Raw genomic sequence first — 15,976 nt, 5'->3', positions numbered from 1 at the left:
TAAAAAACGGATGGAATACGGATGGTCCGTATTCCATGCGTTTTTTTTCTCGCACCCATTGACTTGCATTGGCGAGTCTCGTCCGAGACTCGCAGCAAATCGCAGCATGCTGCGATTTTTTTCTCAGCTGACACAGAGTTTTCTCAGTCCGATTTCGGCTGATAAAAAAATCGCAAATGGAATGTCACCTATTGATTAACATTGGTCCGAGTGCAATCCGATTTTTTATCGGATTGCACTTGTCCGTTTTTCTCACAAGTGGAAAGGGGCCCTTATAATCACAAGACATTCTGCTGAAATCACAATGTGCTCCAGCGGCCGTCGTATATGATCCCCTTCGCTGCCTTACAAAGGACAATAAACAGTGATGTCACTGTACAGAGATAATTAACACAGCAATATTGTAGAATATGGATAAAACTCACAGTGATATCATAGAACAGTGACCTCACAATGTTGGAATAACAAATATCCTGATATCACAGCTCAAGAATTAGGTATACAATGAAGTTACAGTAAGAAAGCACATAAAATGTAGTATTATACTGTACGTATTGGCCTTCTATTTTATGTGCATCTCCTCCCACATTCCTTCCTCTCTGAATATATGGCAGAAAGGACAAAGTTCTTCCTATAAAAACAAAGCAGCCATTAGATTGGACAAGAAGAAAGATTAAGGAGCTCATAACAATGAGATGTTTGATTTCTAGTCTAACGATCAGCAGAAGTCATCTGTGGACCACGTCACATCGTGCTGCGGATATAAAACCGCACACAGGATTACCAGTGCCTAAGGTAAGAAAAAAATACACAGAAAACTATATCACCCCACAATATTGTACAGTATAGTAATTTCATTTGAAAGTATCATATGTATCATGTCATCTGCAATACTGTCAGCCAAGCTGAGTATCTAAGACTATCATGTATGATACAATCTGTGAATCTTTTGTATCTAAGCCTATCATGTGTGATACTATCTATGAATCTGGTGTATCTAAGCCTATCATGTATAATATTGTTTGTGGAGCTCAGTATCTAATCCTATCATGTGTGATACTGTTGTGGAGCTGAGTATCTAAGCATATAATGGGTGATACAGTTGTGGAGCTGAGTATCTAAGCATACAATGTGTGATACTGTTGTGGAGCTGAGTATCTAAGCATACAATGTGAGATACTGTTGTTGAGCTGAGTATCTAAGCATATAATGTGTGATACTGTCTGCTGATCTGTGTATCTTAGGCTGGTTTCACATTTGCAGTTGTGTCCGCAGCGTTTGTGCCGCAATTTTTCGCATGCGTCGTGTATTCCTATCTTTAACATTAGGGACGCAGGTGTCTGCGATTGGTTGCGTTTTGCCTCGTTTGACAACGCATGCATCGTTTCGTTGTCTGTGGCTTGGCGCGGTAAACACTACATGTAGTAAATTTAGAGGCGTCAATTTGCCGCCTAGAAACGTATGCGGTTGTTAGCACAAGCAATGCGGCAAAAAACGCATTACTGTCTATGGGAACGCATGTGTACACATGTCTTTGTGTACGCATGCGTTTGATGCGCTTGCGTACTTCGGACGCAATGGTATATGCTTCTGCTTCCCACTGATCATCAAGTTTGTGCGTTCTCCTTTTTACGCTTTAACACTTGTTCACCTGGTGACAAGGGAACTGCGGGAGCACGTTGGTTCTAGTCTCTCTCTTGTTTTTGTCTGGCTTGAGATAGACTTCTTTCAACACATTCTTGTACTTGACGGTACTTTTGCTGTCTTTCTGCATCCCAATCCACATCTGGTGAGGTATTTTCTGGGGTTAGGACCCCCATGTCTAGATCAACAGGCAGTTTAATGGATCTTCCTCTCATCAAGTATGCTGGAGTACAGTTGGTGGAATTCACTGGAATGTGATTGTACAAATCTACCAAGTCTGGCAACTTTTCTGGCAATAAGTTCCTTTCCTGTATAGGTAAGGTCTTCAGTAGGTCAATCACTACTTGGTTCATCTTTTCACACATTCCGTTGGTTTGTGGGGTGGTACGGTGTTGTTCTGATCTTTTTGCATCCGTACAGGTTACAGAACTCTTGAAACACTTCCGCTTCAAAGGCTGGACCTTAATCAGTAAGGACCTTCTCTGGGTATCTGTGTGGTCTACAGAAGTGCTGTTGGAAGGCCTTGGCTGCTGTTCTTGCCATCCGATCATTGACAGGTACAACTACCAGGAATCTTGAGTAGTGATGCACGATGGTCAGAGCGTAGACATAGCCTGACCTGCTTGGTGTTAGCTTTACGTGGTCTAAGGCCACCAGTTCAAGCGGCTGTTTGGTGACTATGGGCTGTAGGGGAGCCCTCTGACTGTCACGGTCCCTCCTGCGTAGGCTACATGGGCCACACTCCCGGATGGCTTTTCTCATGCCAACCCAATAGAACCTTCCACGAAGTAGACTCTCCAACTTCTTCCATCCGAAGTGTCCTGCTCCATCGTGGTACGCTTTCAGAACCATTGGCGCATCTTGTCTTCGGACCACTATCTGCCAAACTAACTCATGAGTGCGTGGGTCGATGTTTCTCTGGCACAGCTTACCATCGTAGATCATAATAGTTTGCCTTTCTCCCTCCACAGTTGTTCCGTCTCTTGTGGATCATCTGGACCAGGATGTGCACCTGCCTGCGTCAGGAGTTCTTTCACCAGACGGACCGCGGGGTCACTGTCCTGGGTCTCTGCCCATCCATGGCGGGGCAGGGGATTCAGCGTGGCTTCTGGCTTGTTTCTGTGCCGGTTCCTCACATGATGAGAATACTGAGTTGCCTTGGGGTGATGGAAAGCTGGCAATTCTATTTCTTCGACTGTTTCTGAATCTTCTCCCATCTCTGACAAGTTGGGCATTCTGGACAATGCACCAGCATTCGCATTCTTGTGCCCTGCGCGGTACTTAATGGTGAAATCATAATTGGACAACCGGGTCATCCACCATTGCTCCAGGGCACCAAGTTTTGCTGTGTCATTGGATTGTTATCCGTGAAGATGGTGAATCTTGCCAAGGCTAGGTAGTGCTTGAATCTCTCCGTCACTGCCCAGACGATGGCGAGGAACTCCAGCTTAACGGAACTGTAGTTTTCAGGGTTCCTTTCAGTGTGACGAAGTTTCCTGCTGGCGTAGGCGATTACCCTTTCTTTGCCTATCTGGACCCGGGACAACACGGCTCCTAGTCCCATGTTACTGGCGTCCGTGTACAGCACAAACGGTTGGTCACATTCAGGGTAAACCAGCACCTCATCTCCCATCAGAGCCAACTTCAAATGAGTGAAGGATCTCTCCAGCCCGTCGTCCCAGTCAAATGGGGTATTCTTACACTTGGTTTTCTTGGATTGGCCCACTAACAGGTCTTGTAGTGGCGCGGCTTTCTTGGTGAAGTCTTTGATAAATCTTCGGTAGTAGCCGACCAACCCGAGGAACTGTCGGACTTCATGGAGGTTGCTGAGCTTCGGCCAGTCTCTGATCACAGTTACCTTGTCAGGGTCTTGGGCCACTCCTTCGGCACTCACTACATGGCCCAGGTACTGCACTTTGGGCTTTAACAGATGGCATTTGGATGGTTTTACCTTTAGGCTAAAGTTGGACTGGGCTTCGAACACCTCTGCCAGGTGCTTCCGGTGGTCCTCATAAATCTTGGAGAAGACGATGACATCGTCTAGATACAGCAGGACGGTTTCAAAATTCTTGTGTCCAAGACAGCACTCCATCATCCTCTGAAACGTTCCTGGGGCGTTGCACAGTCTGAACAGCATGTAGTTGAATTCACAGAGACCCATCGGTGTGGTGAAGGCCGTCTTTTCCTTATCCGCCTTTGCTACGGGAACCTGCCAGTACCCACTGGTGAGATCCAAGGTAGAGAAGTAGTTAGCAGATTTTAAAGCAGCTAATGACTCTTCTATTCTGGGCAGTGGGTATGCATCTTTGTGTGTAATGCGGTTTATCTGCCTATAATCAACACACATTCTCATTGTGCCGTCCTTTTTCCTGATGAGGACTAATGGAGCTGCCCAGGGGCTACAACTGTCTCTAACTACCCCAGCCTCCTTCATCTCTCACAACATGTCCTTGGCACACTGATAATGAGCTGGAGGTACAGGACGGTATCTCTCTTTAATGGGCGGATGATCTCCCGTGGGGATATGCTGTGTAATCCTTTTTACCTGCCCAAAATTTAGTGCGTGTTTGCTGAATACTCTCTTATACTAATGGACCACCCTGTAAGCCCCTTGTTTTTGGTGTGATGGTGTAGAATCAGTGCCCACGTGTAATTTCTGACACCAATCTTCCATTTGCCCTGCAGAGCCATTGTCCTCCGCCTGGTTGGATGGGACCAAGGGTTCTGTTGCCTGTATCACATTATTATCAACAGTAAACAGTTTGGCAAGTGTGGCATATTTGGTTAGGTGGACCTCTTTCTCTCCACAGTTAAGGACACGTACTGGCACCCTCCCCTTAGGGACTTCAACCACCCCTCTGGCTGTCAGGATTGTGGGCCTACTATCTGAATACACAGGTTATACCAGGGCTTGGTAGTCTTTACCTCTGAGGCCTATTGCTGCCTGACACCATATTAACATTTCGCTCCTGGGGGGTATTGCAATGGGGATTGAATCACTCACTGTGGCATGGCCAATTTCTCCACCAGATAGTTTTACCTGCTGTCTCTGTACCAGAGCTCTGATTTCTTTCTGCAAAACACGTTGCTCACTGGAACCAGCAGTTTCGCCCACCTGTTGTAATAAGACAATAACCTCAGCAAGACAATTTTCTATGACATTAGTACCAATGGTCATCATAGCGTTACATTCACGGCGATCAATATCAACAACCACTATCCCTTGGGATTTCAACTCTACCCGCCCCACTTTAATGGTGACCTCTTTGTATCCCACTTGTGGTAATGGCTGACCGTTACTGGCTACTATGGTGAAATCATCATCAGGGCTACGAGTAATATCTGTGTCAGCCCAATAACGTTTATAAAGGATGTAAATGCAAGTGGAGGAGGTGCGGAGACACCATCACGTGTTTCTCAACGCAGGCAGTGAATAGCCAGGCCTTTCCCCGGGAAGGAACAACCAAGGGAAGGGCAGCATCCAATAAAGGAAAACATCCAATAAAGGAAAACCACCTATGCCAAGCATGGTATCCATCCACAGACAGCTGTTTCTTTTTTTTCTTTTTCCCCTCAGATGGGAAAATCCACAGTCCAGAAATCCAAGACCAAAGAAAAATCCCAAACAGCTGCGTCAAATCCAAAACACAAAAGCTGTTCCCATCATCATCGGAAAATTTCAGTTTAATACAACATCAGAAAAAGCAAGTCAAGACATATTTACAAGGTATCTCCACTTCTTCACCTTCCAAATCCCTTCGGCATCCACCTCCCCCCTTCTTCTTTTATCCCATAGAAAACACACATACATCTTCCCCAAAATCACTTTTAGACTATTCTTTACTACAATTTCCTTTCTCTTAAAAACATACACATTCCTCACATCCCATAATACTTCTTTTATACATGCAACTATTAACCACAACACTCTCTCCTTCACTCCATCACACATTCCCAAGCCAAACATGAACAACTCGAATGATGACAAGCTCACACCACACAATTCTTTACACAATGGTCCCATTCTTCCAATCACCTCCCTAGCATAATGACAATTCCAAAACACATGTATTACACTTTCCCTTCCACCACACCCACCTCTCGGACACATATCATTTCTCCCCAACCCACGATTCTTCTGAAATTCCCTAACTGGTAACACTCCATGCAAAGACTGCCACACAATCTCACTCTGCCTATTCGTCATACCGTCTAACCGCACTTTCTTCCATACTTTTTCTATATCATTCCCTCTTACCATGTTTATTCCACACTCTGTCTCTCTACATTCAATCATCCTATATACAGCCTTCTTATTACTCAACAACCTAACATCCACATCACATAGCTCATACTTCACCAAAAATTTATAAACCCACACATACCATCTAGGCACGTCAAAAGCAACCGGATACCTCAGATCCCTCTCTCGCCACTTCAAACGAAATAAATACGCCCCAAACAAAAACCTACACAGACAAGAAAACTTGCCATCCATCCTAATCACCCTCAACACAAAAACCACAATATTTACACCAAAAAACACCTCAAGGTTTGGAAAACCCAACCCACCTTTTTCTAAACGTTTCACCAAAACCTCCCTCCTAGCCCTCTCCATTCTAGAATTCCACAAAAACACAAACAGAATCCTATTTAACCCCCTCATACACATATACCCCGGCGGAAAGACCACTGCAATATATAAGAAAATAGGCAAAATCACACTTTTAATAACTAAGATTTTTCCAAAAAACGAAAGACTTCTCATCTTCCAAAAACATAACTTCCGCTCAACCTTTCCTTTTGCATCATCCCAACTTTCTTTCCCATCCAAACTCTCTGAAAATTTCACACCCAAAACCTTAATAGACCCAGTCACCTCATTCACTCCTACATCCTTACTTAAAACCCCTCCCCCAAAAACCTTACACTCACTCTTCTCCCAATTCACCTTAAATGCTGACGCACCACAAAAAATAGACGCTAATAACTTCACCCGCCTCACAGAATACTCTGAATCACACAACACACACACGTCGTCCATATAAGCACTAACCTTCCATTCCCTCCCTCCACCTCCTGGCACTTGTACTCCTCTAATCACTTTATCTTTCCTCAACATACAAAGCAACGGTTCAATCGCACAAATAAAAACCACAGGAGACAAAGGACAACCTTGTCGCACACCTGAAAAAACATTCACTCTTCTACCCACAGAACCATTCATCAAAACATAACTATAAATGTCTTTATATAAGCTCCTCACCCTCCAAACAAAATCAGGCGGAAACCCCATTCTCAATAATACCCGGAACAAAAAACTATGTGATAACCGATCATACGCCTTCTCAAAGTCCAAACTCAAAACAAATACACTCTTCTTCCGACTCATACAGTCCCACAAACAATCTCTCAACATACACACACACTCATGTATACGTCTCCCAGGCACCGCACAACACTGTTCATCCCCAATCACACTCTCTATCACATCACGCATCCTATTCGCCATTACTTTCGCATAGATCTTATAATCGCAATTCAACAACGTTATCGGTCTCCAATTTTTTAAACTCTTCAAATCTCCATTTTTAGGTATTAACACAACCATCCCTGCACGCATACTCTCAGCCACCTCCATACTAGACCACATATACTTACACACATCCACAAAATCCTTACCAATCACATGCCACATCACCCTATAAAACTCTATAGGAAGTCCATCCTCTCCTGGAGTCTTATTTAACGCCATGCTATTCATTACCTTCCATACCTCATCACCTGTCACCTCACCCATCACTCTCTCTCTCTCTCCATCTCACTCAATTTATTTTCTAATACACTTAGTACATCCTCCTCCAAAGCCTCATCCCTCCACTTCACTGCATACAGCTCCTCATAAAACTTAGCCACATGTTCACACATATCCTCCCCACTTACCTCTCTTCCATCCTCTGCATTCAAAACACCCATACTCTGCTTTTTCCCAAAAACCTTTTTAAAGAAAAACCTCGAACACCTTTCATCTTGCTCCATTCTATCAATTTTTGCCCTAAAAATAATACTCTTCCCTTTCTCTTCCAAAAACTCTTTAATTTCTTTTTTAACCTTTTTTATCCCCTCCTCCACCTCCATTCCTCCTTCCCTCAATTTATACAATAAACATAAATGGGCATTCAACTTAACAAACTTTTCCCTCTTAATTGCCGCAAATTCATACCCTACACTTTTAAAAAACTTTTTTGTCTGCCTCTTAGCCCAATCCCACCACTCACAAACATTCCCAAAACTTTCCTTACTTTTACACCACTGTTCATACTTTCTCACATACTCCTTCCTCACAGCTTCATTTTCCAACAATTTCACATTTAATTTCCACAAACCCTTTCCAAACACACCACTAACATTAATATCTAACTCGCACAACACACAAACATGGTCCGAAAAAACGACCCTATCCTGCTTATATCCAACAGGAATAATATTTTTAGAAATAAAACAATAATCCAACCTGGACTGTGCTCTTCCACTATCAGAAAAAAAGGTATCTAACAAAGGGTTAACCTTACACACACGCTGCATATCACTCAAATCAAAGTCAGTAACTAACTCCAGCAAAACTTTTCCAGACACATCCACATTCACTCCCCCCACATCACAATTCATATCACCCACAATCACCACAGGCACTCTTCCTGGAACAAAAAGCTTCACTTTTTCAAATAATAACTTACGCTCATTTTTTTCTACTGGCGCATAAATATTGATAACACAAAACTTAGCATTTTTATATTCAAAATTTGCTAAGATACACCTCCCCACCTCCACCACCAAATAATTATTCAAAACAACCTCCTGCCCCTTAACTAAAATACCCACACCATCATTTCTATTATTTGCACTACCAGACCATACAGACGCACCATAAGACCACTCATCCCCTTTCACACCATCCACAATCCCACATTCTTGCAAACAAAAAATAGATGCACTCTGCATAGCTAAAAAATCCAAAATTGCTGCTCTCCTCCTCGCTTTCTTAAAAACTCTCACATTTTGAGAAACTATAGAAAAACCCATACTATAAAAACAAAAAACAATGCAAAAATTACCACAAAACTACACACATTACACAAAAAGCCCTTGACAAAGGTCAAGACTCACAGAAAGGAGAGAAAAAAAAACAACAGATCCACTGAGCTTTCATTTTACCCAGTATCACCATTGTCCTCCTCTGCCATTTGGACTGAACAGCAAGTCTCTGAACCACTAACCCCTTCGTGCTCACTCCATTTTTTTTTAGCTGGCCCAATTTTCCTCTTAGGCATACTACTGCATGCCTCATCACTTTCCCCATCCTCCTCCCTCTGACACTTATTCGCACCCCTGTCCTGATCTGAAGAAAGCCCTCTAATATTCTGAGGATCTGAGGGGTGCACAGGGCTCTCAGCTTCAGAAATACGCACGTCTTCCTCCGTTGCATCCATTGCTTCCTCAAAAGAAAACATTTCAGGCACAGTAGAGTCATCATCTTCTTCCTCATCTTCTTCCTGATCTTCCTTATTAAACCCCTTCTCTACTTTTTTTGCCGCCAACCAAAACTCCTTATCTTCCTTCTGTGCATCACTCATAGCACCACGGGGTGCTAGCACAATGTCATCTGGAGTCACAGAGCGTCTTTCCCTCTCCCTCTCCCTCCTTTCCTCTCTCTCCATTCTTTCAGTTTCCTTCCTGATAGTCGCCAACCTCCTCCTTCTCTCCTCCTCCTCTCTCCATTCACTCTCTGAGCGTCTAGGCGCCCTCCACGGACAATCCTTATACATGTGGTCACTACTACCACACACGTCACAGGTCTTAGCCATTGGGCAATCACCAGCCATATGCCCCTCCTTCTTGCAGTTTCGGCAACACTGCCCCTTCTGGCAGTCTGCCTGGACATGTCCAAAAGAGAAACATCTCCTGCAAAACAGAGGCTGCCCAGGGTACGTGAGGAAACCCCTATGCCCTGCCACAGAGAAGTTCGCCGGAGGGTGTCTGAACCCACCCACACTGCCAGGATCTCTTCTGAACCTTACACGATATTTGTATCGACAATTGAAGATTCCTAAACAGTTCACTTGCTTCTCTCCCTTTGAAACAAAGTCACAATACTGTGAGAGGAAGCTCTCCAACAATGCAGGTTCAGTAAAGGGGTTATAGACAGTGATAGTCACCTGCCTTTCCTGAAGACCAAACAGTGGTTCACATTTGACTCCCTTCAAACAGGGATCTCCGGCATGATTCCGAAACCACTCATAGACATTCAGGCAATAATGCTCCGACATAAAAGTAACATCGTAGTTACCTTGATTAGGGAACTCATTGATGCTATAGATGTTCTCCCGCTTTCCTCCAGCCTTTTCCTCAATAAGGTCACGTACAATAAAGACCACGCTGTTCCTTGCCCGGATAGATGGCTCCAACGTCACTCGGATGGTGTTCTTCACATAACTCATCTTCAAAGCTGTCGGTACAAACGACCACAGAAAAAAACAGAATTCTCTGCAAAAGGGTCTGGATTGCTCCAGAAAACCTCACTCCAGACAGCTGTTTTGGGGTTTTTGCCCCTCATCAGTGTGGAGTAGGAAACTGGCTATCAGGAGCAGTGCCTAGTAGAAAGTCTATAAAGGCACGGATGATTGACCTCGTGGAGACCAAAACATCCAACACCTTGGAGACACCATCATATCTTTCTCAACGCAGTGATCCAGAACACTGCCCCCAAATATGCAAATGCAAGTAAAGGAGCTGCGGAGACACCATCACGTGTTTCTCAACGCAGGCAGTGAATAGCCAGGCCTTTCCCCGGGAAGGAACAACCAAGGGAAGGGCAGCATCCAATAAAGGAAAACATCCAATAAAGGAAAACCAGCTATGCCAAGCATGGTATCCATCCACAGACAGCTGTTTCGGGGTTTTTGCCCCTCATCAGTGTGGCAGTGGCGGCAGTGTTCTGGATCACTGCGTTGAGAAACACGTGATGGTGTCTCCGCGGTGTTGGAAGTTTTGGTCTCCACGAGGTCAATCATCCGTGCCTTTATAGACTTTCTACTAGGCACTACTCCTGATAGCCAGTTTCCTACTCCACACTGATGAGGGGCAAATACCCCGAAACAGCTGTCTGTGGATGGATACCATGCTTGGCATAGGTGGTTTTCCTTTATTGGATGTTTTCCTTTATTGGATGCTGCCCTTCCCTTGGTTGTTCCTTCCCGGGGAAAGGCCTGGCTATTCACTGCCTGCGTTGAGAAACACGTGATGGTGTCTCCGCAGCTCCTCTACTTGCATTTGCATATTTGGGGGCAGTGTTCTGGATCACTGCGTTGAGAAACACGTGATGGTGTCTCCGTGGTGTTGGATGTTTTGGTCTCCACGAGGTCAATCATCCGTGCCTTTATATAAAGGATGTAAGGCATAGTTGTCACCTGAGAACCGGTGTCCAACAGAGCGTTCATGGGGATATGGTCGTCCTCCAATGTACTTGGCTCTCCAGTTTTGTGGGCCTGGTCGTCCTACTCCTGGGGATTGGCCCTCTGCCCCAGAAGTCACTCGTTTAAATGACTGTACCTTGCAATGTGGCCTGCCTGATTACAGCGGCGGCAGATGGGTCGTCCGTCCTGATGATAGCGATCGTCGTCTCTTCCTCTGGTCGGCGGGATCCTCTTCTGTCGTCACCAGGGAACATCCTCCGGTCTGGAAGCCAGCTTGATCTTCTCCTTGAGGGCCTCCTGTAGGGACTGCATGGTCCAGGCTAGCACAGCAAAGTTCTTGGTCAGCTCCTGCAGCTGGAAGCGTAGTCCTGCGGGAGAATCATCTTCAAGGATCTGGGCATCGGCCTCAGCAGGGACTTGAGGATCTGATGCCACCTCCTGGTGGTACATATGTGAGGGCTTGACGCCTAGGGGGTACTGCATGGCTGGGCTTCCATTCCTGTAGCACCTGGATGGCCTTGTCCTTGAATTGCGCAAAGGCTAGGTCCAGGTTCTGCATGGCCAGGAGGTGCAGTTGGGCCCTTTGGTTATTACACAGGAGTCTCTCAATGAACCGCTCTTTTAAGAGTTTGTCTTCATCTTGTACGCTGTTAGGATCAACCTGCCTGTTTGCCTGAAGTGCTTCCTGGAGATTAAGGGCTTAGTCCCATAGGCTATCCTGCGGCCTCTGCTTGCACCCATAAAACTTTAATTTGATTTCTGTAGCGGTGCGGGTGTCAAAGGTGGCTTTAAGCTTAGCAAAGATCTGCTGCACAGTCCCTTTATCCGCAGCTGGCCAGGATTTCACCTCCCTCAGGGCCGTTCCAAACAGTTGGCCCGTTATAATGTGAACTTTCTGATACTCTGTCAGGGGATAAACTTCAAGCAGGCGGCAGAGTTTTTCTTTAAAGTCAGCTAACGTATGCTAACGTAGACTGGGACAATATCCTCAGAATTAAGAATACAGATAATAAATGGAAAATGTTTAAGAACATCCTAAATAGGCACTGTAAGTGGTTTATACCTTGTTGGAATAAAAGGACTAGAAATAGGAAAAACCCAATGTGGCTAAACAAAGAAGTAAGACAGGCAATTAACAGTAAAAAGAAAGCATTTGCCCTACTAAAGCAGGATGGCACCATTGAAGCTCTAAAAAACTATAGGGAGAAAAATAAGGAGAGTAAAACTAATCCCAAACTGTTCTTCAACTATATAAATAGTAAAAGAATAAAAACTGAAAATGTAGGCCCCTTAAAAAATAGTGAGGAAAGAATGGTTGTAGATGACGAGGAAAAAGCTAACATATTAAACACCTTCTTCTCCACGGCATTCACAGTGGAAAATGAAATGCTAGGTGAAATCCCAAGAAACAATGAAAACCCTATATTAAGGGTCACCAATCTAACCCAAGAAGAGGTGCGAAACCGGCTAAATAAGATTAAAATAGATAAATCTCCGGGTCCGGATGGCATACACCCACGAGTACTAAGAGAACTAAGTAATGTAATAGATAAACCATTATTTCTTATTTTTAGGGACTCTATATCGACGGGGTCTGTTCCGCAGGACTGGCGCATAGCAAATGTGGTGCCAATATTCAAAAAGGGCTCTAAAAGTGAACCTGGAAATTATAGGCCAGTAAGTCTAACCTCTATTGTTGGTAAAATATTTGAAGGGTTTCTGAGGGATGTTATTCTGGATTATCTCAATGAGAATAACTGTTTAACTCCATATCAGCATGGGTTTATGAGAAATCGCTCCTGTCAAGCCAATCTAATCAGTTTTTATGAAGAGGTAAGCTATAGGCTGGACCACGGTGAGTCATTGGACGTGGTATATCTCGATTTTTCCAAAGCGTTTGATACCGTGCCGCACAAGAGGTTTGTACACAAAATAAGAATGCTTGGTCTGGGGGAAAATGTGTGTAAATGGGTTAGTAACTGGCTTAGTGATAGAAAGCAGAGGGTGGTTATAAATGGTATAGTCTCTAACTGGGTCGCTGTGACCAATAGGGTACCGCAGGGGTCAGTATTGGGAACTGTTCTCTTCAACATATTCATTAATGATCTGGTAGAAGGTTTACACAGTAAAATATCGATATTTGCAGATGATACAAAACTATGTAAAGCAGTTAATACAAGAGAAGATAGTATTCTGCTACAGATGGATCTGGATAAGTTGGAAACTTGGGCTGAAAGGTGGCAGATGAGGTTTAACAATGATAAATGTAAGGTTATACACATGGGAAGAAGGAATCAATATCACCATTACACACTGAACGGGAAACCACTGGGTAAATCTGACAGGGAGAAGGACTTGGGGATCCTAGTTAATGATAAACTTACCTGGAGCAGCCAGTGCCAGGCAGCAGCTGCCAAGGCAAACAGGATCATGGGGTGCATTAAAAGAGGTCTGGATACACATGATGAGAGCATTATACTGCCTCTGTACAAATCCCTAGTTAGACCGCACATGGAGTACTGTGTCCAGTTTTGGGCACCGGTGCTCAGGAAGGATATAATGGAACTAGAGAGAGTACAAAGGAGGGCAACAAAATTAATAAAGGGGATGGGAGAACTACAATACCCAGATAGATTAGCGAAATTAGGATTATTTAGTCTAGAAAAAAGACGACTGAGGGGCGATCTATTAACCATGTATAAGTATATAAGGGGACAATACAAATATCTCGCTGAGGATCTGTTTATACCAAGGAAGGTGACGGGCACAAGGGGGCATTCTTTGCGTCTGGAGGAGAGAAGGTTTTTCCACCAACATAGAAGAGGATTCTTTACTGTTAGGGCAGTGAGAATCTGGAATTGCTTGCCTGAGAAGGTGGTGATGGCGAACTCAGTCGAGGGGTTCAAGAGAGGCCTGGATGTCTTCCTGGAGCAGAACAATATTGTATCATACAATTATTAGGTTCTGTAGAAGGACGTAGATCTGGGGATTTATTATGATGGAATATAGGCTGAACTGGATGGACAAATGTCTTTTTTCGGCCTTACTAACTATGTTACTATGTATGTTACTATGTTACTATGTATGCGATTCTTCAGAATATTGCGGGAGCCAGGCTGCTCCAGGTATGTACGGCATGGAGAGGGGCATGATGGCCGCTGTAGCTGGGGCGGTGCCCGCCTGGCTGATGGGAGCAGCGGGCCCTGCGGGACCTGGCAGCGGTACAAGGCCTGCGGCTGCGTCTATCGCGGGGCCTGCGGGCACGTCCGTGGCGAGGCCTAGGGGTGTTATTAGGTCTGCGGCTGCGACTGCTGCCAACTCCCCTCCCGGGTTAGACATTGTTTTTCCTCCTCGCTAACCTGGCGGAAGTCAGGGCTCCTCTCCGGAATCAGCAGCGGTTCCTCTGGTGCTCCGCTCTTTGCAGCATCTCTTCTTTTGGCTCCGCTGCACGATGTCTTCACTTCTGGCGTTCCAGGCAGCAGCGCGGCACCTGTTCTTCCTGCTTCGCGCTCTTTTTGGCTAGCTCCGCCCACAAAGGTATGTCTCCTCCCCTCGCGCTCCACGCGGTGCGGCAATGGCGTATTTTGGAGGCAATTTTTGGTGGCAATGCGCAATGCACAGTCTTTTAGCACAAATCACGGTTAGGCACAGGCTTTTAGGCGCACATGACCCAATTTTCAGGCTGCAGCAGATCCTGTTCGCCAAAGTTGGATCGCCCCCAAGGGCAGCGGGGTACTCGGTACCGGGCCCTTCGGTTCACAGGGGAATGTCATGGTGACTGACCCAGTCCGTGGCCCTGGGACATCCGTGTAAAAGGGAAAGGTCTTTAAAGGGGAAATATTCGTGACGCCTCCTGTGGTATTCGGTCACGATGACTGACGCTGCTTTAAGGGGTCCGCTGGGGTGATGTTATGGCAGCTAGATGATATACCTTCCCACAAGTGAAGTATGTCCCCAGGGCTTCCCAGTGTGTAGATGGTGGATGGAGAGAGGCGCAGTGAAGAATGAGGACACAAGGTTGCAGCCTCTTTACCTTTACTGAAGGCTTCAGCATCCACAGTCCAGGGTACCAGACCACAGGGCAGGCAGAGTCCAGCCGGTTTGGAGGCAAGTCCAGAGTCCCCTTATCCAGGTGGAAATCAGTAGCTTCCTTTGCGCTGCAGTGTTGTAGTCCCTTACTGCTAAGCTTCTCATAAGGTCCTCAAAACTGTGGTAGATGTTATGTCTCTCTCTCTGTCCCCCAGATAGGATAGGACAAACCCGTATGATTGGTGGCTTGAGGGACTCTAGCATGCCCCAGCCTCTGGGAGTTGCCACCGTGCCTCCTTGGTATAGATCGGACAGGTACCATAGAAATAGCTGTCCTGACGATCTCTGAAGTAAAGCGTAAAGAGATCCTTACTCCCTCGGTTTTCCAGCCACCGGATTTCTGCGCCTCAGAAGGAAGCAGCCTGCTCCTGGCTGATCTCCCTCTGATATCCTCTCCTTTGCTTTGTTTCCTTCACGCTTGCTGCAATATGTTCTGCTTTCTATCCGTCTGTTTCCTAGGAGCTGCAGCACTTCAGGCCACAGGGCTCCTCTGCCTCCTTTCCCTCTCTCTTTCTGACAGGAACTGAACCCTTTCCCCCCAGATCAGGATGTTCTTATAGGGGAGTTCACCTTAAACAGGCTTAGAGCTCCCCCTTCTGGTCTGGAGTGTGAACATGTTGCATGCATTGTGTTACCTGACAAAGAGTTCTCCTTCATTGCTTCCAAACGTAGCATCACTCTCCTCGAAAGGAAAGCAATACCACTGTGATGACCAGGACCCTGGGGCACCGCATATGCATATTAGGCACATATCATGCTACAGCGCAGAC

General features: G+C 45.4%; 1 protein-coding gene across 1 annotated transcript in view; it reads left to right on the top strand.

Moving 5' to 3' along the window:
* The first annotated feature begins 717 nt into the window (after positions 1–717).
* Positions 718–15,976, top strand: part of LOC138677187 (beta-1,3-galactosyltransferase 1-like) — a 54,425-nt gene continuing 39,166 nt past the window's right edge. Inside the window, exon 1 of the mRNA XM_069767115.1 lies at positions 718–795. The gene's annotated coding sequence lies outside the window, so the exon portion shown is untranslated. The remainder of the gene's footprint in view (positions 796–15,976) is intronic.

Source organism: Ranitomeya imitator, chromosome 4, assembly GCF_032444005.1.
Source record: "Ranitomeya imitator isolate aRanImi1 chromosome 4, aRanImi1.pri, whole genome shotgun sequence".
In the NCBI taxonomy this organism is placed as follows: domain Eukaryota; kingdom Metazoa; phylum Chordata; class Amphibia; order Anura; family Dendrobatidae; genus Ranitomeya; species Ranitomeya imitator.
Note: the sequence above shows the minus strand (reverse complement) of the source record. Positions and strands in the feature narration are given on the sequence as shown.